Source organism: Coccinella septempunctata, chromosome 4, assembly GCF_907165205.1.
Source record: "Coccinella septempunctata chromosome 4, icCocSept1.1, whole genome shotgun sequence".
In the NCBI taxonomy this organism is placed as follows: domain Eukaryota; kingdom Metazoa; phylum Arthropoda; class Insecta; order Coleoptera; family Coccinellidae; genus Coccinella; species Coccinella septempunctata.
The window spans coordinates 36,514,216-36,538,936 of NC_058192.1; the positions used below are offsets into that span (position 1 = coordinate 36,514,216).

At 40.7% G+C, this 24,721-nt stretch overlaps 1 protein-coding gene and 1 long non-coding RNA gene across 3 annotated transcripts in view; one reads left to right on the top strand and one right to left on the bottom strand.

Moving 5' to 3' along the window:
• LOC123312538 (insulin-like growth factor 2 mRNA-binding protein 3) overlaps positions 1 to 24,721 on the top strand; it is a 341,679-nt gene that overhangs the window by 309,001 nt on the left and 7,957 nt on the right. The window lies entirely within an intron of this gene.
• Positions 3,913 to 4,297, bottom strand: LOC123312539. The gene is made up of 3 exons (XR_006537643.1): positions 4,272 to 4,297; positions 4,117 to 4,201; positions 3,913 to 4,048 (listed from the first exon to the last, which is right to left on the bottom strand). It is a non-coding gene; the product is annotated as an uncharacterized LOC123312539 (long non-coding RNA).

Sequence of the window (24,721 nt, forward strand, 5' to 3'; positions counted from 1 at the left end):
CAGTGGAAAAGAGCAGTTGTTCTGCCTGTGACAAAGGTGTCTAATCCAAGGAACTTGAACAATTTACGACCTATAAGCATTTTGCCAACATTGTCCAAAATTTTGGAGAAGATCATGTGCAAACAACTCTGGTCACATTTGAATTCTAATAAGATTATTCCTCCCACCCAGTCTGGTTTTCGAAAAAATCACAGCTGTACCACGGCTTTGCTGAACATCACCGATGACATAATTAGGGCAACTGATAAGGGTAAACTCACTATTCTCGCACTTTTAGACTACTCTAAGGCATTTGACAGTCTCGATCACAAACTGTTAGCAGCAATATTGGCACATGTTGGATTTGGTGATGCTTCGGTTCTCCTTCTTGTTTCTTATCTCGCTGAACGTTATCAAGTAGTTTCTTACAATGGCAATTTATCATTTCCTCTCAAAATTCAGAGGGGTGTACCACAGGGGTCGATTCTTGGACCGATATTGTTCCTTATCTACATTTCACAGTTTGAAAAGTTCATTCAATTTTGTTTCATTCATAATTATGCCGATGATACTCAGCTGTATATATCCTTCTTTTTAAATGAATCTTCTCAGGCAATTTCAGCTCTGAACTACGAATTAAATGTTATCAAGGAATTGTAACATCGGCACTGCCTGCAGCTCAATGTGAATAAGACCGTTGCCATGTTGTTTGGGAGAAAAGGTGACAGGATCAGATTTTTGGATGAGGGTTATTCGATAATGGTTGGTTCAGATATCGTCAATTTATGCGACAAGGCTAAAGATTTGGGAGTCTGGATTGATGTAGATATGCGATTTACGGACCATGTGTCTGCTTGTTTGCAAAAGGCATATGGTAACTTGAGAGTTATTTATAGAAATAGGTCAACTTTGACCCAAAATATTAGAGTTCTGCTATGTGAGTCCCTGGTTCTTTCTCACCTTAATTTTGCTGACAGTGTTTATGGTCCCTGTTTAAGCTTCTCTGACAAGCAGAGGATACAGAAACTTCAGAACTCCTGTCTGCGCCTCATATTCGGAATACGAAAATTTGACAGAATTAGCCATACTCTACGTTTTGTCAACTGGCTCAATATGGAGAACAGACGATGTCTTCATGCTACATTATTGTTCATGAAGATATTAATTGGCCGAACTCCCCCGTACCTCTACAATAAGATTACTTTCCGCTCTGATGTTCACAACTTGAATATACGTTTTAAAGGAACCCTTACACCGCCTATATTTAGAACACAATCATTTCGTAGATGTTATTCATACTATGTTACGCTGTGCGTCAATAATTTATCTACTGAAGTCAGGGCGGTTAGTAATCTGAGTCGTCTACGAGCCTTGGTACTCAGCAAGCTTTTGGTTCAACAAAACTCTGTTTTCACTGATTGATGTGTGTAGGAATCGTTTCACTTAAAATTGTTTTTTTTTTACGTTTGGGTGGTTTCACTACTTGCTTTTATTTTTAATAATTGTTATGAGCTGTATGTTGTTACACTTTTTTTTCCTCAATTGGAAGCAATGAATCGAGGGGTTAGATCGAACAGTGCTCTGGATGAAGCGTACTGGATCTCGCCTTTTCAATTTCTTTTTGCCTCATATTGTATTTGATTGATAATTTCTAATTCATGAAATTGAATAAAGACCTTTATTTATTATTATTATTATTATTATTCCAATTTCATAAAAATCTCCTTCATTACAATCTACAATTAAAATCCTATGCAAAGCTATTCCCATCACCAAATATTCCTAGTTTACCTCTCGTTTCTTGCTTGGATCTAGAGTAAGAACAGTATTTTGTCTGTATCGTCTCATCTAGGAATTCCTTGATTTCTGTCGTCTTCTGTACTCCACTTGTTGATGGTTCATCAATAGGTAGATAATTTTCAGCAATACCTGGACCTGGAAAAGAATCGCTTCTCTTTTCGATCAAAGCAACTGCATGTATGTGTTTACATAATGCAGTTTTTACTGTGTATTCTGGACAAGTACATTCGTATTTATAAATGCAGATTCTACATTTATCACAATAAATAGTCCTACAATCATCATCACACAATTCATTATAATCAACTATATAAAATTGGTCCCTCACCTTACTCGAGAAAACCTTAAACTCACCAGAATCTAGACAGACAATTTTCTCCAAAACTTTTTTTTCTGCCTTTATATGAGCCTCTCTGTTAACTCTAGATTGGTAGGAATTAACATTTGGCCTTTCAGATTCGATGACTCTTTTCCACATTTTTTCATTTACAAGGTCTTCTAATAAGTCTAATAACTTCTCGATTCTGGAATTGATAGGTTGTCAAGTGAAAAGAGTAGTTTATATATATTAAATTGTATCGTAAATTTTGATGTCCCTGCATTTTATTATATTTAAGTACTTTATGTAGGCTCTCAATAGCCATATTGGTATTTATTCCTACATTTATTCTGTGGCAGTGGGCCCACATCATAATTCTCTCATTGCCCTGGAAATAATGACTGAAAATAAAGAAAGTATTGAAATGATTTTGACCATACTGACTATATGGTAATTTACTTCTGTAAGTATTTCAAGAAATCCAGTTCATTTTCTTCTTCAAGATATTTAAAATATTCATCTTCCAATTCTAGAAATTTTGAAATACTGGTCTCTTTCAAGATATTTCTCATTCTTAGTTTCATTTCTTTCTTATTATCCGGTTTCTTCAATTTAGTCCTGCCTTGAATATTCCAGTTTTTGATGACATGCCAAGTGGCTTTTCAACATCAACCATTGCTTCGCACCAAGCATTAAAATATTTTATGTCATCATCTGTCATAATGTATTTGCATCTTAGGGACTCTTGAAGTCTTGCTTTTAATGACCTGAAAAATATTTTCTGGCTCGTTTGATCCATACGATTACTTATCAGAAATGCTACTGGGAATCCCATATTATTTTCATTCTTGACTAAAACTGTGGTGAGTTCCCAATTCCTGATATTTGTTCCATGGGTGCCGTCAATGCAAATGATTTTGCTGTATTTTCTTAGCTTTTTTTCCATAATTTTATTCATAAAGGCTAAAGCGAAATCCTCGTTTCTCAGCTCAGGGTAATTTTCCCCAAACAAAGTTGAAATATCAGGAAAATACAAATAATCAGTGAAAAAATATTACCTATCTATTTGAACAAAAAAACAGTATTTTCTTCTTGACTATTCATTTCTCCTACTTTCAGGGCTGTTGCTGTCATGTCATCTGTATCACGCTGTTTGTTTATATTGAATTTACATATAATATATGCAAGATCCCCTCTTGTTAATAAATTCATTCTGGTGAGCTTCCCTTCCTCTAATATTCTTGCATCCTCAAGTATTCTCTCTTTTGTAACACCAGCACATAATTTTTCAGCAAGCATTTCCTGTTGATCCTTCGATAAATGTTTGGCTCGGAGTTCATCATCATGGCCAGCATGTGTTTCAATATAGTTCACTGTTACTCCTTAAATAGAATGAATCAACACTAGTACAACTGTATTAAAAGAGTTACCAGAATTAGTTACTTTAGCACAAATTCTAGATGGACATAATACTGATATTTTAATGCTTCCTCCTGCTTTTGAACATCTTTTGTTACTTTTACTGTCATATCCTGAGTAGAAGTAATTGAATAATTGAGTTACTTAGATAGACAGCTTAAATACTCACCTGTTGTATTACTCCTATTGCAATTATAGTAGATGTACTCATCATCTTTGATCTTTTGTCCTTTTTGAAAGGCATAATCTATATTTCTATTGTCAACTGCTCTCCAAGCTTCAAATTCCTCTTTGTTTCCAAAATAAAGAGTTGATCGTATAATAGTCAGAAAATGAATTTTTTCTATATGATCCACTAACTGGTCATGGCTTCCAAATGATAATTTAAGTTTATCCTCACAAAGTGGACATTTGATATTCTTCGTGTCCTTTCCTGTAAGTGGCTCTTGCAGGTGCACCTGTTTTATATGGCGGTTGAATGTAGACACACTGGATAACCTTTTGCCACATATGTGACAAAGAAGTTGTTTACTACAAAAATAGCAGGCTGATGACAACAATCAAATCACCCCGAAATGAACCATATGAATAAACTTTACCTTTCTTGATCCATATTGATCATTCAAACGTAGCAATAAAAACTGCTTTTTAGAGCTGATAAACTGATATAGAGATTACCACCGGCTGAAAGGCAAATATCAGAAACTCGTTCAAATATTTTAATATAGTCAAAAAGCAATGATTAATTAATTACCTTCTTTCACAATCTGTATAAGTGATAATAATCGCCGTTTTCGAAATTTAATGAAAGAACAAACTGAAATGCGAAATTTGGAACTTGTATTACATTCACAGATAACAGAGTATCATCAAAATTAAGAGGATCCAATGGTACGATTACATGAAGAAGTTCGTTCGAGAATAACCCGGTCGGGGGAAAAGTTGGCCAGACCAGAGAAATGTTTTGGCGGGAGATGCGCTGCACTCTGATTGGTCGATATGATTTGGCATCTTGGAGACAATTAATGTATGCTTCAAAAAAGTGCCTATATAATGTTTTCATTTCAACATCCTAGCTCAAACAGAAACGGAGATAATGGTCAAAGTTGAAATTTTAATTTTGATCTATAACTGGAAAACAAAAGAAGATAGAGGAATGCAGTTGATGGCATTATCAGTTTCTCGAAAAAAGACGACCGTGATGCGCCATGCATTTTTCTCTATCTCGTTGGGTTGAAAAAGTTCAGGTATCATAAATTTTGCCCACCCTGTACATCGTTGGAAGATATGTGATTGGACGGTACTTGGATACGGATGGTCTGTATTCCTTCGGTGTTTAGGTAATAGGTATGTTGTGCCATGTGTAAGAAATATTGGCATTCTTTCAGGATTTTCAATGACATCAATCATTGCGGAGATCACTTTGTCATGCATGATCCAAAGTTTCTTGATCCAGAAGTTCTGTAATCCATCAGGCCCAGGTGTTTTCCAGTTGTGTAGTCCTTTGATAGATAGCTGATTTAACTTGTTATGCTCATGGCTCAGACTTTTCATCTTCAATCCATCCGTTATCTCCATTGAACTGAGGTTTCGTTGATAATTGTTCGGTCCAGAATTGTTCAATGGCTTCCTTTGGTTATAACTTTCCATTTTCTCCATCAGACGATGTGAGTGACCGGTAGAAAGTTTCTTCCGACTTTTCGAATGAATTATTGTCTCTATTCCGGCTATAATTGCTTTTATATCTCCTCGGGCGTTCTGCATACTTCACAACCTTTCTTCCGCGATTCCCGTTCAAGTACTCCGTCAGTCGTCCAATGTCCCTTCTAAGTCTCTCTGTATTGTGTTGAAGACGTTTCTGCCATGGTGGCGCATATAATTTGTGTGATTTTGGACCATCGTTGTTAGTTCGGCGAATTTTTGCCCCTATGGTTTTAGCTGTCGTTAACGCTGCACAGTAAAAAACTAGATGCAGATATTCCAATGATCTTCCATTCTGTAGGTACTCAGGTAAAACGTCCTTATTCAAGATGTCGATTTTGAGTGACAGTTTCTTGGATGTATTGAGTCGGGGAGGTGCTATTCGATGAAGAGGATTTGTTCCTTCCAGTTCGGCAAAGTATCTCCTCATGTCAGAGTCAATTAGTCGGTGGAGCTCTTTTCTATCGTCCTGGTGTTCCGGCACACTTGCGTTGCAAGTTGGACTTTTAGCGTCAATTTCTTCTGGCTGTTGTTGCCCAGGCATGTGAATTTCATCAGAGGTGTTGGTGTTATTCTCTATTGTAGGCGGACGCTGAAGTTCTTGTTTAATTGCGTCGATTCGGGCCATTGGTATTAGTTCATTTCTCAGAATTACGCGGTACTGGTCTGCCACTCGTTGTTCAGTGACATTGAGATTTGGGTAGGCGTTGCAGAATTCCTCATGGAGCCTTTTCCTATAGTTGTTCATGTTCTGCCCTAGTCCCGTGATGGAGTTATATATGTATAGTTTCATTCATGGACGGAGTCCACTTCATGAGCTTTCTAACTAACCTCGCTTGGGTAAGCACTGGCTGAATATGCTGTGCAGCACCTTCAGCGGTTCGAGTCGAAATTGAATTGGACTCGTTGGTTGCTGTTGTTTCTTGGGAGCTGTAGCTTCTTTTGCAGCAGGAGCCCGCTTCTTCAACATCCTGCCACCGACCTCCCGCATGCTGCCATGTCCAGCGCCGTCTCCAGACATGCCCTAACGATCCCCAGGGATTATTATTAGGTATTATAAAGGACTTATTCATTCATTGTTGGGCCGCAATGTGTAATCAATGAAATTTGAAAGATGACGCTACTGCGATTTCTCATAAAAGAGATATTTCTATCTCGTTCAGAGTACTATTTTCTCAAGTTATTTTGAATGTTCTTTGAAAGAAATACATATGATATACCTACTGTTTTCCATTGAATCAAGATCCGCAGCCTTCATTCCATAATAGCGTGCTACTGAAAATATCTTCATTATTTTGAGTAATGATGTTTTTAGCTCAGTAACTTCTTAATTGCATGTTTACTGTTAAGTTTTATATTCAGTAATAGCTATTGGCCAAGAGGACTGGGGAAATAAAATCCTTTATGAGATACCGACGTGTCGACCTTTATTTCTGGTCTTTATCAAGGCTATTTATATGGAGTACCCCTTATATTCTCCAGAAACATACATGAAACCATGTCGTCAAGTTTTGAAATGTTAATGTGGGCATCAAAACTTGACGACATGGTTTCATTTATCTTTCTGGATAATATAACGCAATATCAGGCGTTTTCCACTTCCCGAGATATTGCATAAGACCGAGTCGTTGCGAAACAGTTGAACACGTTGGTCATATTTTAGACGTTTCTAATTTGAACAAAATTTCATGAATCAATCGTAACAATAATCTCTTCAGTCCTTCACCCTACGTGAGGGTATGGTGACATCATGAATTAACTCTCCTGACTTCTTCGGCCCATGTTACTCGGTTCCGGGCCGTATGTGAAGCCTCGGGCCTCGGGTAGTTTGTGGCCCACTAGGGTTTTAACCTGGTCTATCCATCTCTTAGGTGATCTTCCACGTGTTCGTCTTCCTTCTTCTTTCCCTTCTATCATGAGTCTCTCCATTGAAGTGTCGCTCCTAGCAATATGTCCAAAATACCTTAGGATCGATTGGTTGATTTTTGTGACTAGCCGTGTCCCAATTTTTAGTTCTTTGATAATGGAGATGTTTGTTCGGTGGGCCGTCCAAGGTATTCGTAACATCCGACTGTATACCCACATTTCCAAGGCGCTCACTCTTCGCTTATCACCCTCCTTCAGGGTCCAGCTTTCGGAGCCATACATGGCAATGGGGAAGATAAGAGAATTTGTAATGCGTAGTTTAGTGTTTCGGGTGATCGCTGTGGACCTTCATATTTTGGTTAATTTAGTTGTTGCGCTCCTTGCCATCGACATCCTGCGTCTAATCTCAGCCTCGCATCCTCCAGAGTTTGTTATCATGGATCCTAAGTAATTGAACCGGTCTACAACCTCAAATCCAGCCACAGTTTGAACATCAGGTTGATTGTTATCAACTATGAAGGCGGTCTACAATCATCATCTTGGTTTTCTGTTTGTTCAATTCTAAGCCATATTCTTCGCTGATAGAGCACAATCTAGCCATTATCTCAATCAGTTCCTCCTTGCTGGCAGCGATGATCACGGTATCATCCGCGTATCTCAGGTTATTAATCCTCCTGCCCCCCACTGATATTCCACCGTTCCATTCTTCCATCACTCTACGCATAATATATTCTGTGTAGATATTAAATAGGATTGGCGAGAGTATACATCCCTGTCTCACTCCTGCGCTGGATTTGAAACTATTCGATAGCGTGTTATTAGCTCTGATTTTAGCGTTGTTGTTCTCATAGAGTCGCTTTATCAAATATACAAGGTGAGATGGAGTGCCCATTTCTAGTAGGATGGTCCAGAGTTTATTCCATTTTACCTGTCAAATGCCTTGGAGTAGTCTACGAAACATAGGTACATTTCGATGTTGTATTCTCTCGATTTCTCTGTGATCTGTCGAAGATTCAAAATTTGCTCTCTAGTGCCCTTTCCAGGCAGGAAACCGGTTTGTTCGTCTGATATCTGCGGAAAAAGGAATGTTTTAAGGCGCTCATTGATGATACTTAGGAGTTTTTTACTAGGGTGAGGAATCAGGGAGATTGTTCTGTGATTAGCGCATTCCAGGGGTGATCCCATTTTAAAGATAGGCACCAGGATGGAATTGCACCACTCATCGGGCCATTTGCCGGTATTCCAGATCAATTTGCATATCATATGTATTATAGTCCGAGAGCTGGCAGCAAAAACAACTACCTCATAAGTTACCAAAGGTTTGGTTTGGCACTTTGGTTCAACTTTATTACCAAAACTTGAAACCGCCCGTCTGCCGGGCGTGAGTGGTCGCCTTATGGGATAAAAAAAAATTGAAAATATGAGAAAAAATCGATTGGAACTTCCTAATAGTTACCAAGATGAATGTTGTGTCAAAATGGTCTAGGATCTTAACTGAATTGAAATCGTAAGCGTCTGCCAACAGGTCGCTATTTCGAAACAGACGCTGTCAAATACAGGGTGGTTCAGATCATAACCAAGGAATTTTAACCACGTATTCCACATCAAAAATAAGCCCTAGTTTGTCATATAAACATATGTCGAGAAATGTTTCCTCTCCGAGATACGGGGTGTTAAAATTATAGAAAAAAAAAATGTTTTTTATTAATAACTTTCACACTGCTTGAAATATTTTTATGAAATTTGAGACATAGGTTTTAAGCGTCAAGGAGCACTTTTTGCATAATATCATTTCTTTTCTATTCTACCAGTGGCCTCTGTACTGCAGCGAGACTGAATATTTTCAGATAAAAAAATGATACGCCACTGGTTTTTCCGACAATAAAAATTACTTTTCAAATCCTTATTTAATGTGGAGCAAATTCGGTTTCTTGACTTTTTGCTGAGCGAGGCACCGTTTCCGGTTAAAAAAATAAAACACATTCTCATGCATGAAGAAATCGCAAAAATTTGATATAGCAATAAAAAGGTTACTACGGTTTTGTAGCAATTTTCTAAGATTAGATAAATTCAACACACACCCAACTCCTATTTTTAGGGTAGATTAATTTGATTAAAAAACTTAAATGACAGTTTTGGTTTCCAATTACTCGTTTCAATACAAGCATAACCATAAAAGACTGTAATTTCTTTATTGTGGAAAGCAAAGTGTGTCATGGAGGATACTTCGTGAATTTGATGGGAATCCAACAACAAGCAGTCGAATAGCAGCTCGCATACTTCGATTTTCTATGTCAAAAATTCTTGCAACCCGTCCAAGGTTTACGAGAAGGTGATGAACAGCGAAGGTTATTTTTTTGCCAATGGATTCTTTGTTCAATTGAGCAGAATAGAGACTTTTTAAATACCATATAATGGACTGATGAATCGTGTTTCAGTCGTCGGGGCGTGGTAAACTTTCATAACCAGCATGTATGGGCCCACGAAAATCCACATCCCATTCGATCAAGAAATTTCCAAGTAGAATTTAGTGTTAATGTTTGGCTTGGAGTTTATTATAATCACCTATTTGGAACCTATTTCTTACCAGAACGATTTAGTGGTGAAAATTTTTTACAATTTCTAATGGCAGACCTTGCAAATATGTGGGAAAATATTCCAGTAGAATCAAGGTTAGCGGCTTGGTTTCAACTTGACGGTTGTCCAGCCCACTTTCATAGAAATGTGAGGAACTGGTTGGATAATAATTTTCCAGAAAGATGGATCGGACGTAATGGGCCAGTCAGTTGGCCAACACGGAGCCCCGATATTACCCCTTTGGACTACTTCGTATGGGGGTTTTTGAAACAAATCGTATACAGGGTGTCCCGTAAAGACCACGTCAAACGAAAACGAAAAGTAGATTAGAATGTGCTCTATCTGATGTGAAAAAATTGTTCGTATGAAAGTCTCACAGTTTTCGAGATATTTGATGTTTTATGAAAATGTTGAATTTTTTCGCTTAAAATGCTTTCTCTCTTGTGAAACCTACAATTTAATACTTTTCGTATCAGTTTTTTTTCCGTAAATTTTGCTGAATGATTACTTCAATTCATGCAATGAAAAATAACACAAAATATTATACAGGGATTCTGAAAAAAAAAATTGAAATTCATGTTCTGAAGAAAGTGTTTTTTTGTGCTGAATTCTATCTGACGTGGTATAAAAAAAAGACACTAGATCTTTTCTGCACATTACGTTGAAAAGTTGCCCATTTTGTGAGGATTCCGAAAAGGTAAAATATAGGTGATAACCTTCTATGTTTGGTGTAAATATTCCCTAACATGACGAGTGTAGTGTGCTGGGCACCCGTCGTGTTGAAACCATAGATTATGTCGCATTTCCAGTGGTATATCTCCTAAGAGTAAGGGTACACTGTTCCTTAGAAAATTAAAATAGTTGGTGCTGTTTAATGATTGCAGCAATTCTGTCGGACCGAATATTTTTTCATCGTATATTCCAGTCCATAAATTCACCGTAAAGTAGTTTGAAAAGGGCATTTCTCAATAGAGGCAGGGCATGTATTAGCGAAGGGGGGGGCCATTTTGAGCATTTACTCTCATAAGAATTCTGAATTTCTATTATTGATATTTTTATAAAGTTTCTTCACAATAGATTTGTTGATGTTGAAGGTCTTGTGCGTTATTATATTATATCATTGCAATTAATGAATAATTTCATTTTATAAGTAATTTAAGGACTAACTGACATTTTTCAAGAGAATTATTCAATATGTTACAGCAGAATCTGCAAAATGAAAGAATTTGTGGAAAAGGTGACAAAATCAGTTTTTCACAGAAATGCTCCATTCTCGATAAACATTCAAATATCTTTTTTCGTGACGAAGGTTATCACCTGTATTTTACCTTTTCGGAATCCTCACAAAATGGGCAACTTTTCAACGTAATATGCAGAAAAGGTCTAGTGTCTTTTTTTCATACCACATCAGATAGAATTCAGCACAAAAAAACACTTCCTCCAGAACATGAATTTAAATTTTTTTTTTTCAGAATCCCTGCATAATATTTTGTGGTATTTTTCATTGCATGAATTGAAGTAATCATTCAACAAAATTAACGGAAAAAAACTGATTCGAAAAGTATTAAATTGTAGCTTCCGCAAGAGAGAAAGCATTTTAAGCGAAAAAATTCAACATTTTCATAAAACATCAAATAACTAGAAAACTGTGAGACTTTTATATGGACGATTTTTTCACATCAGGTAGAGCACATTCTGATCTACTTTCCGTTTTCGTTTGACGTGGTCTTTACGGGACACCCTGTATATGACTTCTGTGAACTCAAGGGAAAAACTTATTGGCCGTATTTAAAATGCTTGCGACGAATTAAGAAATCGAAATTTAGCTGCTGCTGTCGGATCTATTAGACGTCGATGTGAATTATGTGTTCAGCAAAATGGGTCATACTTCAAACATCTTCTTTAAGTTTGGCGATTTCTTCATGCATGAGAATGTGTTTTATTTTTTTTACCGGAAACGGTGCCTCGTACAGCAAAAAGTCAAGAAACCGAATTTGCTCCAAATTGAATAAGGATTTAAAAAGTAATTTTTATTGTCGGAAAAACCAGTGGCGTATCATTTTTTTATCTGAAAATATTCAGTCTCGCTGCAGTACGGAGGCCACTGGTAGAATAGAAAAGAAATGATATTATGCAAAAAGTGCTCCTTGACGCTCAAAACCTATGTCTCAAATTTCATAAAAATATTTCTTGCAGTGTGAAAGTTATTAATAAAAAACATTTTTTTTTCTATAATTTTAACACCCCGTATCTCGGAGAGGAAACATTTCTCGACATATGTTTGTATGACAAACTAGGGCTTATTTTTGATGTAGAATACGTGGTTAAAATTTCTTGGTTATGATCTTAACCACCCTGTATTTGACAGCGTCTGTTTCGAAATAGCGACCACCCCTGTTGGCAGACGCTTACGATTTCAATTCAGTTAAGATCCTAGACCATTTTGACACAACATTCATCTTGGTAACTATTAGGAAGTTCCAATCGATTTTTTCTCATATTTTCAATTTTTTTTATCCCATAAGGCGACGGCAGACGGGCGGTTTCAAGTTTTGGTAATAAAGTTGAACCAAAGTGCCAAACCAAACCTTTGGTAACTTATGAGGTAGTTGTTTTTGCTGCCAGCTCTCGGACTATTAGGTCTACCCCTGTCTCTCCCATTGCTTTGAGTACCTCTGCGGTGATGCCGTCAATTCCTGGAGCCTTGTTGTTCTTAAGCCTTGTTATAGCTCTTTGGACTTCTGTTCTTAGTATGGAAGGTTCCCTGTTTAGATCCCCAGGGTCCATATTAACTCTATGGGATCCGTTATAGTGTTCCCAAGTTCGTCTCGAATAATTTGCGTTCGAGGCTGAAACTCCCTCGATAGGTATCTGACCCTGTTAAATAGCTCTCTAGATTCACGATAGTTTGCATGTTGTTCTATCTCCTCGCATATGTCGTTTATTTGTTTGTTCTTGTCGTGTCGACATGCGTGTTCTATTTCTTGGTTTAGTTGACGTAGTTGTTGCTCTTTTGTGTCCGTATCCATGTTGCAGCCCAACTTCTTTCTTTGATCGATGAGTTGATGTTGTGTCGGTCATCCAATGCTTATGGGGCTTTGATTTGTTTGTGACAGGAGGTTCAGCTGCATCCCTTATCCAGCCTTTCACGGCCGTCCAAGCTTCCTCCAGATCCTTTGTGACATCAATTCTGATGACAGGTTTCAGGCGTGCCTGAAAGGAAGCGGGTTCGGGTGGTGTGATCCTTTTGCGTATCATAGCTCTTTTCCCCTTCTGTAGCTTTATCGCATAGTGTGCTTTAAGTAGTTTATGGTCGGTGTTGCAGTCGGCGTCTGGTTTTGCTTTAACATTAGTTATAGATGTTCTCCATCTTTGTCTTATTAGTATATAATCTATTTGATTCTTGTATCGTTCATCCGGAGAGGTCCATGTTGAAAGCCTACGTGGATGGTGCCTGAAGGTGGTGTTCATTATAGTGAGGTTATTTTCTAATGCAAACTGAATTAGTCTTTCGCCGCGGGGGTTCCTTGATCCTAAGCCGTAATTGCCCACTGCTTGTCGTATATGATCATCCCATTTCGTTGAGCCAACCTTGGCGTTGAAATCTCCCATGATAATCAAGGGCTCTTTATTGGGAATCTTCGAACTTAGTGTTTCTATTGTATTATATACATGTTCGATCTCTTCATCTGTTGCATCTGAAGTAGGCATATAAGCTTGGATACTGTGTATTTTTGTAGGCTTTGCAGATATTGTGATCATTATTAAACGGTCGCTGACGGGTAGGTAGCTCTGTACACATTTTGCCACTCTTTTCGATACCAGTATGGCCACTCCATTTGAGCCTGTTTTTTCTTGTCCAGATATATAGACTACGTTACTAGGGGTTTAGAAGTGTCCTTGACCTTTCCAGTGTGTTCCTGCTATGCCACATATATCCATGTTTTCTCTTATTAGTTCTCGTTCGAGGATATGTAACTTGCCAACCTGTAGTGGACCCCTCACATTCCATGTGCCTAGGGTGGTTTTCTGTCGGAGTTTCAGGGCGTTTCTTCCAGTCGCAGACTTCGCAAGTGTCGCCTGGTCGCCTACTTCCACCTGCCCGGTCGCCCATTTCTCATCAGTCAGCCTGGAACCGACCTGACGCCGAGTGCCGCTCGGATCGCATGGCATCATATTTATCCTGGTGTTCCAAATCATGATGTGCTCTCGAGAAATTAATCAGGTGGATTCTCCTTGCCTGCCTGATCCTATGCCGTTGACCATTTTTGGTTCTTCCGCCTGAGGGCAAAAGGGTGCCCGGAAAGGATTGTTTTAATATATCACAATTGTAACATATTATTACAATAATAGCGTGTAGATACTTACTACCTCTTATCATACATCCTACACCATTCCTTTCCGGCCACCCTTTTGCCCTCAGGCGGAAGAACCAAAAATGGTCAACGGCATAGGATCAGGCAGGCAAGGAGAAACCACCTGATTAATTTCTCGAGTGCACATCATGATTTGGAACACCAGGATAAATATGATGCCATGCGATCCGAGCGGCACTCGGCGTCAGGTCGGTTCCTTGCTGACTGATGAGAAATGGGCGACCGGGCAGGTGGAAGTAGGCGCCACTTGCGAAGTCTGCGACTGGAAGAAACGCCCTGAAACTCCGACAGAAAACCACCCTAGGCACATGGAATGACAGGGGTAGACCTGTTTTATGTGACGCTTTAGCTGATGTGCTCTTTCATATTTCGCTCCGAGTTTTATTTGCCATTCTCTGTGGCTGATTGCGAATTAATTGTTGTGACTCATCTCTGTTGGTGCCTTACTGGGACTTTCACACAGTGACCCGAGTTTCGACAACTTCTACTGGAGATCACGCAAGTTTCAGAACAATTTTGTTGATATTTCGTTAGTTCCCAGTTTGTTTATCAACTCTCATCACTTATCGGTGACACAGGTGTGTTGACTCTCTACATATTTTAAGGCGTGCCACACACTTTCCGAGCTGTCTGCCTTGACCGAGGAGATATTTAAGCATTATGCCGTCCTGTCACAGTTGTTCGAGACCGATTAAAAAAACCGAAGAATTTGTTCATTGTTCAACTTGCTCAAGTCCATTTCATCTCGGCTGCGGAAATCTCAGTCCTACCGACAAGAAATCGCTGGTTGAGCTCGGAAAGAAATGGTCTTGCGCCTATTGTACGTCCTCAAGACGATTGAAGAGAGCGGAGGCTGCAGTCGGTCCTCAGACACAGCTAGCATCACCATCACTTGATGAGGCCCCTATCACCATGAGAGAGTTCAAATTGCTGATGGATAAAATTTCTTCTCAGTGTAGTACTCTTGATATTCTTTCTTCATCTGTAGCTTCCATTAAAGAAGATATTAATGCGATCAAACTTTCTCAAGAACAACTAACTGCCCTGGTATCACGATGCACCTCCCGCCTTGATGAGCAAGAATCGAGACTGGTATCTCACGATGACTCACTCCGGAGGCTGGATTCGATGGTTTCCACCCTATCTTCCGATATATCCATGATGAAGACAGAGGTCCCCAAGTTACAGGGCGTTGCACGAGAGTTGAAGGAGGAAATGCTCAAAGAATTGCCACCTACCAATACCACAATAGAGTATCCAGAAATTATTGATAGAGTACGCCGTTCGCACAACATCATTGCAACAGATAGTTCATTACACTCGTCTTGGCCAGTCCTCCCGTGGCCCTAGACCCCTGGCCATCACTTTCTCAAATCCTATTTTTGTTCGTAAAATCCTGCAGAATAAAGCCGTGCTAGCGTCTTCACCGACTTTCCGGAACATCAAGATTTCCGACGATATCACACCCAGCCAGGCTAACTGTTTAAAACTTGCGAGAGAAGAACCTAACCATTAAGTATGTTAAAGGTGTGCCAAGAGTGGTTGGTCTGACGACAGCATCTGCTTCAAAAAATTGAACCCATCCGCCCTACAGCAGTGGACTCTCCTTTACACAAATGCTCGTTCAATAAAAAATAAGTTCTATGAATTGTGTGTAAATGTTGATCTTCTTAATCCCGATATTATTTGCATAACAGAAATGTGGCTGCATAGCACACTTCCCGATCAGCTTTACAGTATAAAAGGTAACTCCTTGTTTCGCTGTGACAGCTCTCTCGTCGGCTATAATGGTGTCTGTATATACTTGAGTGATAAAATTTTCGAAATCTATAATATAAACGCTCTCTCCTATGATATTCCACACATCGACAACTTGTTTCTTTGCATATTCTCGTCTACGTTCTCTATTTGTGTTGGATGCATTTATAGACCTCATGCATCCCCATCAGACGAAATACTTTTGGATCATGTACGTCATATTTCGGAATCTTACTCCAATGTTTTAATTACAGGAGATTTCAACTTCAGAGAAATACAATGGCCGATTCGTACCCCACCTTCTTTGAATTCGGTTCCCGGGCGTTTTGTTGCCTTGCTTGACGAATGTGGTCTTCATCAGGTTGTCGACAAACCAACACGGATTGTACATGGCCAAACTCCATCTTTTATTGATCTTCTGGTGACTAGCGATCCGGATCTGGTTTCTGATACTAGATACCTAGATCCTCTTGGAAGATCCGATCATGATCGTGGCTAACCTTCAGTTCACCCTTTCTGTTGTCAGAGGGATTGCGGAGAAGTACATATCAATTACCGATTTTGATTCACTTAATGACCACCTTTCTAACATTGACTGGGAGAATCTTCTGGTGGGCAAAAGTATCGATTGTGCCTGGCAATGTTTCAGCACCCGCCTGAGGGAGTCAATATCTCATTTTACCAAAAACAAGTTAATCAACTTCGTCACATCTAAACCATGGTTAACAGATGAGATCCTTTTCATGCAGCGTCGCAAAAAGAAACTGTGGAAGTGTTATCTTCGCAGTAGGACTGAACTAGATTACATTATTCATCGTCGCTACTCTAATGCACTAAGTCTGAGAATTAAGAATGCTAGAAAAATGTTTCACAGTTCCTTGGCACTACCAAAATATCGAAAGAAGTTCTATAAGCATATCCGCCAGACTCTCAATTCTAATATCGATTGAAATTTATTTTGGGAGGATTTTGCATCTCTTCACAAACCTTTTAGGGCTTTCACTCCCAATCTCTGAAACAAAATTAATTAAAAATGAAATCAACGATTTGCTCCTGCGTGAATTCTTGCACTAATTTGTCAGGAGCAAATTAACTAGAAAAAATTGTTGCCTGACAATGAACTCAAAATAAATAACGTTGAAACTATAATTCTTCGTAACGTTTCGGAGTCTATATCAGACTCCTTCATCAGACGAAAAAATCTACTTTTGAAAATCTTCTGGAATTGTCGCTTTTTGTCTGACATTAATTGTCAACACACAGAAACAGAGACTGCACAGAAACGTTGATTCATTTAATTTTGAAATTACCGGATGACAGTTCCTTCTTTAATAATTGTTCGGTAGGAATAGATCATATTTGGATCAATTTATTAAAGAAGGAACTGTCATCCGGTAATTTCAAAATTAAATGAATCAACGTTTCTGTGCAGTCTCTGTTTCTGTGTGTTGACAATTAATGTCAGACAAAAAGCGACAATTCCAGAAGATTTTCAAAAGTAGATTTTTTCGTCTGATGAAGGAGTCTGATATAGACTCCGAAACGTTACGAAGAATTATAGTTTCAACGTTATTTATTTTGAGTTCATTGTCAGGCAACAATTTTTTCTAGTTAATTTGCTCCTGACAAATTAGTGCAAGAATTCACGCAGGAGCAAATCGTTGATTTCATTTTTAATTAATTTTGTTTCAGAGATTGGGAGTGAAAGCCCTAAAAGGTTTGTGAAGAGATCTCAATTCTAAGGTTTCGATTTCTCTTGTCAAGGATGACACTGGTAATCTGTGTTCTAACACCTCTGAATGCGCTGCTATTTTTGCCGATACTTTCGCCAATTCCTTTTCCGTGGAAACGGACGAACCTTTGCCACAAATTTCGACACCTCGTAATACTAACTCTCTGTGTTCTATTGATGTCAGCGAGGGGAGAGATATTGAAGCTTTTAAGCGAGTTGGACCCATCCACCACCCCAGGCCTGGATGATATCTCGGCCAGTGTGCTGAAGAGGTGCTCCGCTTCTCTCTCGATACCAATAACCAAGAACATCAAGTTGTCATTCAGTTCTGGCCAGTTGCCTTCTGCATGGAAGTTATCCAGGGTTACTCCCATTTTCAAGAAAGGGGACAAACTGTCTGCGAACAATTACCGTCCGATTAGTCTTCTTCCTATCATTGCCAAGGTTGCTGAGAGAGTAGTATGTAGCAGGTTGCTCCAATTTTTGCTTGAGAACAAAATCATACCTGAGCACCAGCATGGTTTCTTACCGGGACGATCAGTGATCACATGTCTGCTTCAATGACTCGATCACTGGACCAAATCCACCCACAGAGGTATACCTGTAGATGTTATCTATCTGGATCTTTCACGAGCCTTCGATCGTGTCCCTTTAAATCGATTGCTTTTAAAGTTGGAGCATTTTGGCGTGAGAGGTAGCGTCCTGGAATGGCTTCGATCCTTCGTTTTTGGCAGGTATTTCTCGGTCAAGGTTGGTGATTCCCTATCTGACTTTAGGGCGGTCATCAGTGGCGTCCCACAGGGCTCTGTGTTGGGCCCCATTCTATTCCTGGCATACATCTCAGATCTACCGGTTTTACTTTCATCTTTCTACTCTCAATATGCAGACGACCTCAAACTTTTCTATGATGCTCGATTTCCTGGGGTTCTTCAAAATGACCTGCTACTGCTGACTCAGTTGTGTCAAAGGTGGCTTCTTCCCCTGAACGTAGAGAAATGGAGAGTTCTTCATCTTGGTAGGGGCAATCCACGGCATCAGTATTTGATTGATGGCAGGATAATTGAAGCTACTGCGAGCATAACGATCTTGGTGTGACCATAACGGAGGATCTCTCCTGAACTTCTCACGTTAGCAACATATCATCGAAAGCTAACAAGATCCTGTACATGGTACGACGAGCGTTTCCTAGATGTTCAGTGGATACATGTAGGCAACTATATATCACATATATACGACCGATTTTGGAATACGCTGGCCCTGCATGGTTCCCACACCATCTCTCTGACCAACACCGTTTGGAACGAATACAGCGCGCCACAACTAGGATCCCTTTTGGTAGAGTTCGGCCATCTTATGAGGAGAGACTTCAAATGTTCGGGCTTGGCAGTTTTCACGGCCGTAGAATGCGTGGAGACCTCATAATGACTTTTCGCGTACTTCATAATTTTATTGGTGGCAACCTCGGCAACATCTTCACTATAAATGACAATAATCTTCGTGGTCACCAGTTCAAACTCTATCACGAGGTGTTTCGAACTCGTGCGAGAAAGTTTTTCCTGCCCAACCGTGTATTCACTAGGTGGAACTCTTTGCCGGAAGATGTAGTAAGTGCGGAAAGTGTTAATTCCTTTAAAAACCGACTAGACTCTTTATCTTTGTTAGAATAGTTTTCAGTTTGTTTATGTCTAAAGTGTCATTTATGTATAAGATTCATAGGCTTCGGCCTCATCTTATTATCTGGAATAATAATAATAATAATAATAATAATAAATGTCTGGCCTGCCTGGCAGCTATCTGGTAGATGGCCTGCCAAGTAGCCATCGTAACGATGTAGACGGTGCAGCCAGCCACCCCTGCTGTCCGCAGTCCCATTCCTTCTTCCTCTCTCTTTCACATCCTTTATAGGGGTGCTCTTTCTGCTCTCATTTCTCTACCCCTCACCCAAACCGAGAAAGGGGAGCACAAACCCATGAAAATGGTGATTACGAGAAGCCTCGGAAACAAGTCGCTGCCTGGGGATCGTCAGGGCATGTCTGGAGCCGGCCCTGGACATGACAGCATGCGGGACGTCGGTGGCAGGATGTTGAGGAAGCGGGCTCCTGCTGCAAAAGAAGCTACAGCTCCAAAGCAACAACAGCAACCAACGAGTCCAATTCAATTGCCGACTCGAACCGCTGAAGGTGCTGCGCGGGATATTCAGCCAGTGCTCACCCAAGCGGGGTTAGTGAGAAAGCGCATGAAGTGGACAACGTCCATGAATGAAACTATTGTGCGCATATATAACTCCATCACGGGACTAGGGCAGAACACGAACAACTATAGGAAAAGGCTCCATGAGGAATTTTGCAACGCCTACCCAAATCTCAATGTCACTGAACAACGAGTTATAAAGTCATGCAGAAGGCGGTACTGCTCGGAACGGCGAGAACTGTACGCAAGTACATGGGGAATGCAGAGGAACACCGTCTGCTCCGACAGGAAGTGCGGGTGGAGCAGGAATCCAACCTGCAGCAGGGAGCCGAGGAGCGACCCGAACCCGACCACCACCACGAGCCCGAAAACCTGGAAAGGGCTCCAACAGAGCTTAATCCTTTTGATATCTGAGATATCTGGGATAAGTGAATTTTCCTCTGGAGAGGAGTGTGAAAGCCGCAAGGCTAAAGTCATAATAATAAAGGAGGAGTTCACCCGAAAATTGAGGGGGATAATGAGAACTGGTCTCAACAGCAAGAATCTGATAAAAGCGATTAACATCTATGCTTGCTCGGCGCTGAGCTATTCATTTGGTATTATCTCTTGGACGACCACCGATTTAGCAGCTTTACAGAGAAAAGTAAGGACGATGCTGACTAAACACAATGAACATCACCCCAAAAGCTCAATAGAACGGACAGAGCTGCCACGACATCTTGGGGGTAGAGGAATTGTTGATTTGTCCAACCGTATGTCCCAGGAAACTGAAGGACTTCGAAAATATTTCTTGAGCAAGGCAGCTTCGTCAGAACTCCATCGAGACGTTTGTGTTGCTGATAGTTCTACACCATTAAAGCTACAACAGGATCACTTGGAAACCGTCGAACACTCTGCAGAAAGTAAAATGCAGCAACTGATTGGCAAACCTTTGCATGGGAGGCACCAGAACGAGGTCAACCATGATTACGTCGACATATCTGCGTCGAACTACTGGTTGACTTCCGGAAGGTTGTTTCCTGAGACAGAGGGCTTTATGCTCGCCATCCAGGATCAGGTGATTCCAACAAGAAATTACATGAAGTACATCGCCAAGGATGCCTCAGTGGCGGACGATAGCTGTCGTTATGGCTGTGCGACACATGAAACTATCCAGCACATCACCGGGGGATGTCAGAAGTTCGCGGGCACGGAGTATAAAAAAAGACATGATGCTGTTGCCAAGATTCTTCACCAAGAATTGGCAATAAAACACCAACTTCTTACTTCGAAAAAGGTTTCTTATTACAATTACCATCCGGATGGTGTGTTGGAAAACGAACATCACAAGCTCTACTGGGATCGCACGGTTCTCACAGACCGAAAAATAACCCACAATAGACCAGACCTCATATTGCTCAATAAGGATGAGGACAGAGCACTATTCATCGACGTGGCAATTTCAAATAATAACAATCTTCTAGATAGGCACACTGAAAAAATTTCAAAATACAGAGATCTCGAGGAACAGACCAGAAGACAGTGGAAGCTGAAAGATATCAAGACCATCCCTATTGTCATTTCATCTACAGGCCTGATACCGAAGAAACTACTAGAGAATTTGAGGAAACTTCAGTTGGACGAAAATATCTATAGAGTCATGCCGAAGGCGGTACTGCTCGGAACGGCGAGAACTGTACGCAAGTACATGGGGAATGCAGAGGAACACCGTCTGCTACGACAGGAAGTGCGGGTGGAGCAGGAATCCAACCTACAGCAGGGAGGCGAGCAGCGACCCGGACCCGACCACCACCACGAGCCCGAAAACCTGGAAAGGGCTCCAACAGAGCTTAATCCTTTTGATATCTGAGATATCTGGGATAAGTGAATTTTCCTCTGGAGAGGAGTGTGAAAGCCGCAAGGCTAAAGTCATAATAATATCTGGCCTGCCTGGCAGCTATCTGGTAGATGGCCTGCCGGGCAGCCATCGTAACGACGTAGACGGTGCAGCCAGCCACGCCTGCTGTCCGCAGTCCCATTCCTTTTTCCTCTCTCTTTCACATCCTTTATAGGGGTGCTTTTTCTGCTCTCATTTCTCTACCCCTCACCCAAACCGAGAAAGGGGAGCACAAACCCATGAAAATGGTGATAACGAGAAGCCTCGGAAACAAGTCGCTGCCTGGGGATCGTCAGGCCATGTCTGGAGCCGGCGCTGGACATGACAGCATGCGGGACGTCGGTGGCAGGATGTTGAGGAAGCGGGCTCTTGCTGCAAAAGAAGTTACAGCTCCAAAGCAACAACAGCAACCAACGAGTCCAATTCAATTGCCGACTCGAACCGCTGAAGGTGCTGCGCAGGATATTCAGCCAGTGCTCACCCAAGCGGGGTTAGTTAGAAAGCGCATGAAGTGGACAACGTCCATGAATGAAACTATTGTGCGCATATATATCTCCATCACGGGACTAGGGCAGAACACGAACAACTATAGGAATTCTGCAACGCCTACCCAAATCTCAATGTCACTGAACAACGAGTGGCAGACCAGTACCGCGTAATTCTGAGAAATGAACTAATACCAACGGCCCGAATCGACGCAATTAAACGAGAACTTCAGCGTCCGCCTGCAATAGAGAATAACACCAACACCTCTGATGAAATTCACATGCTTGGGCAACAACAGGCAGAAGAAACTGATACTGAAAGCCCATCTTGCAACGCGAGTGAGCCTGAACACCAGGACGATAGGGAAGAGCTCCACCGACAAGTTGACTCTGACATGAGGAGATACTTTGCCGAACTGGAAGGAACAGATCCTCTTCATCGAGTAGCACCTCCACGGCTCAATACATCCAAGAAACTGTAACTTATAATCGACATCTTGAATAAGGACGTTTTACCTGAATACCTACAGAACGGAAGTTCATTGGAATATCTGCATCTAGTTTTTCACTGTGCAGCGCTAACGACAGCGAAAACCATGGGGGCAAAAATTCGCCAAACGAACAATGATGGTCCAAAATTACACAAATTACACGCGCCAACATGGCAGAAACGTCTTCAACACAGAACAGAAAGGCTAAGAAGAGACATTGGATGACTGACGGAGTACTTGAACGGGAATCGAGGAAGAAAGGTTGTGAAAGCTTCCAAAGAGATCATGGATAGAAACAGGACACACACAGAACGAGAGACGGAGAATGCTACAGCTCACCATTGCCTCGACACTCTGAAGCAAAAATTAAGTCTGTATGCAGAACGCCTGAGGAGATATGAAAGCAATTATAGCCGGAAAAGAGACAATAATTCATTCGAAAAGTCGGAAGAATCTTTCTACCGGTCACTCATATCGTCGGATGGAGAAAATGGAAAGTTACCACCAAAGGCAGCCATTGAACAATTCTGGACCGAACAATTTTATCAACGAAACCTCACTTCAATGGAGATACCGGATGGATTAAAGATGAAAAATCTGAAGCTATAAAATATGAGCCGATGCAGCATGACATGATCACAATTGAAGAAGTAAAATCAGCTATCAGAGGACTGCACCACTGGAAAGCACCTGGGCCTGATGGATTACAGAACTTCTGGATCACGAAACTTTGGGTCATGCATGACAAATTGACTTCCGCAATAAATGATGTCATTGAAAATCCTGAAAGAATGCCAGTATTCCTTACACATTGCACAACATACTTGTTACCTGAAGACCAAAGGAATACAGAAGACCCATCCAAGTACCGACCAATCACATGTCTTCCAACGATGTACAAATTAATCACATCGTGCATTTCAAACCGAATTCACAACCATTGCGAAAGGAATAACATAATCGCCATGCAACAGAAAGGATGCACCAAAGACAGCCGAAGGTGCAAAGAACAACTAATAATAGATTCAGTTATCTGCAATCAAGCGTTCTCTAAGCGAAAGTTTCTTCACGCTGCGTACATAGACTACAAAAAAGCATTCGATTCTATACCTCACGAATCGCTCTCGACGATCTTGAAGATTTACAAGGTGGATCCCAATATTGTTAAGTTCCTGAAAAACGCCATGTCAACCTGGCGTACTAGTCTTCAACAGGACCTATTCCAATAAGACGCGGAATTTTCCAAGGAGACTCGCTGAGCCCTCTGTGGTTCTGCATGGCCCTGAATCACTTGTCTAATGAATTGAATTCTACGGATTACGGATTTGCTATCAAAAGCGGTAGTAGAACTATGATGATGCTGAACCATCTCCTTTACATGGACGATTTGAAACTCTTCGCATCTACCAAAAACCAAATGCAACTTATGCTGAAAATGGTGGAAGGATTCTCGGAAGACATCAAAATGAAGTTTGGACTAGAAAAATGTCGACTGCTTAACATAACGAGAGGGAAAATAGAAGATGGTACGTTCAAACTCAAGGAAGGTGCAGAAATTGAAGCATTAAAGGAAGGAGACACATACAAGTATCTAGGCATAAAACAGGCAAGAAAAATCAGACCCAGATGAAGAAAGAATTAACGGAGGAGTTCACCAGAAGATTGAGGAGGATAATGAGAACTGGTCTTAACAGCAAGAATCTGATAAAAGCGATTAACATCTATGCTTGCTCGGCGCTGAGCCGATTTAGCAGCTTTACAGAGAAAAATAAGGACGATGCTGACTAAACACAATAAACGTCACCCCAAAAGCTCAATAGAACGGACAGAGCTGCCACGACATCTTGGGGGTAGAGAAATTGTTGATTTTCCAACCGTATGTCCCAGGAAATTGAAGGACTTCGAAAATATTTCTTGAGCAAGGCAGCTTCGTCAGAACTCCATCGAGTAGTTTGTGTCGCTGATAGTTCTACACCATTAAAGCTACAACAGGATCACTTGGAAACCGTCGAACACTCTGCAGAAAGTAAAATGCAAAAACTGATTGGCAAACATTTGCATGGGGGGCACCAGAACGAGGTCAACCATGATTACGTCGACATATCTGCGTCGAACTACTGGTTGACTTCCGGAAGGTTGTTTCCTGAGACAG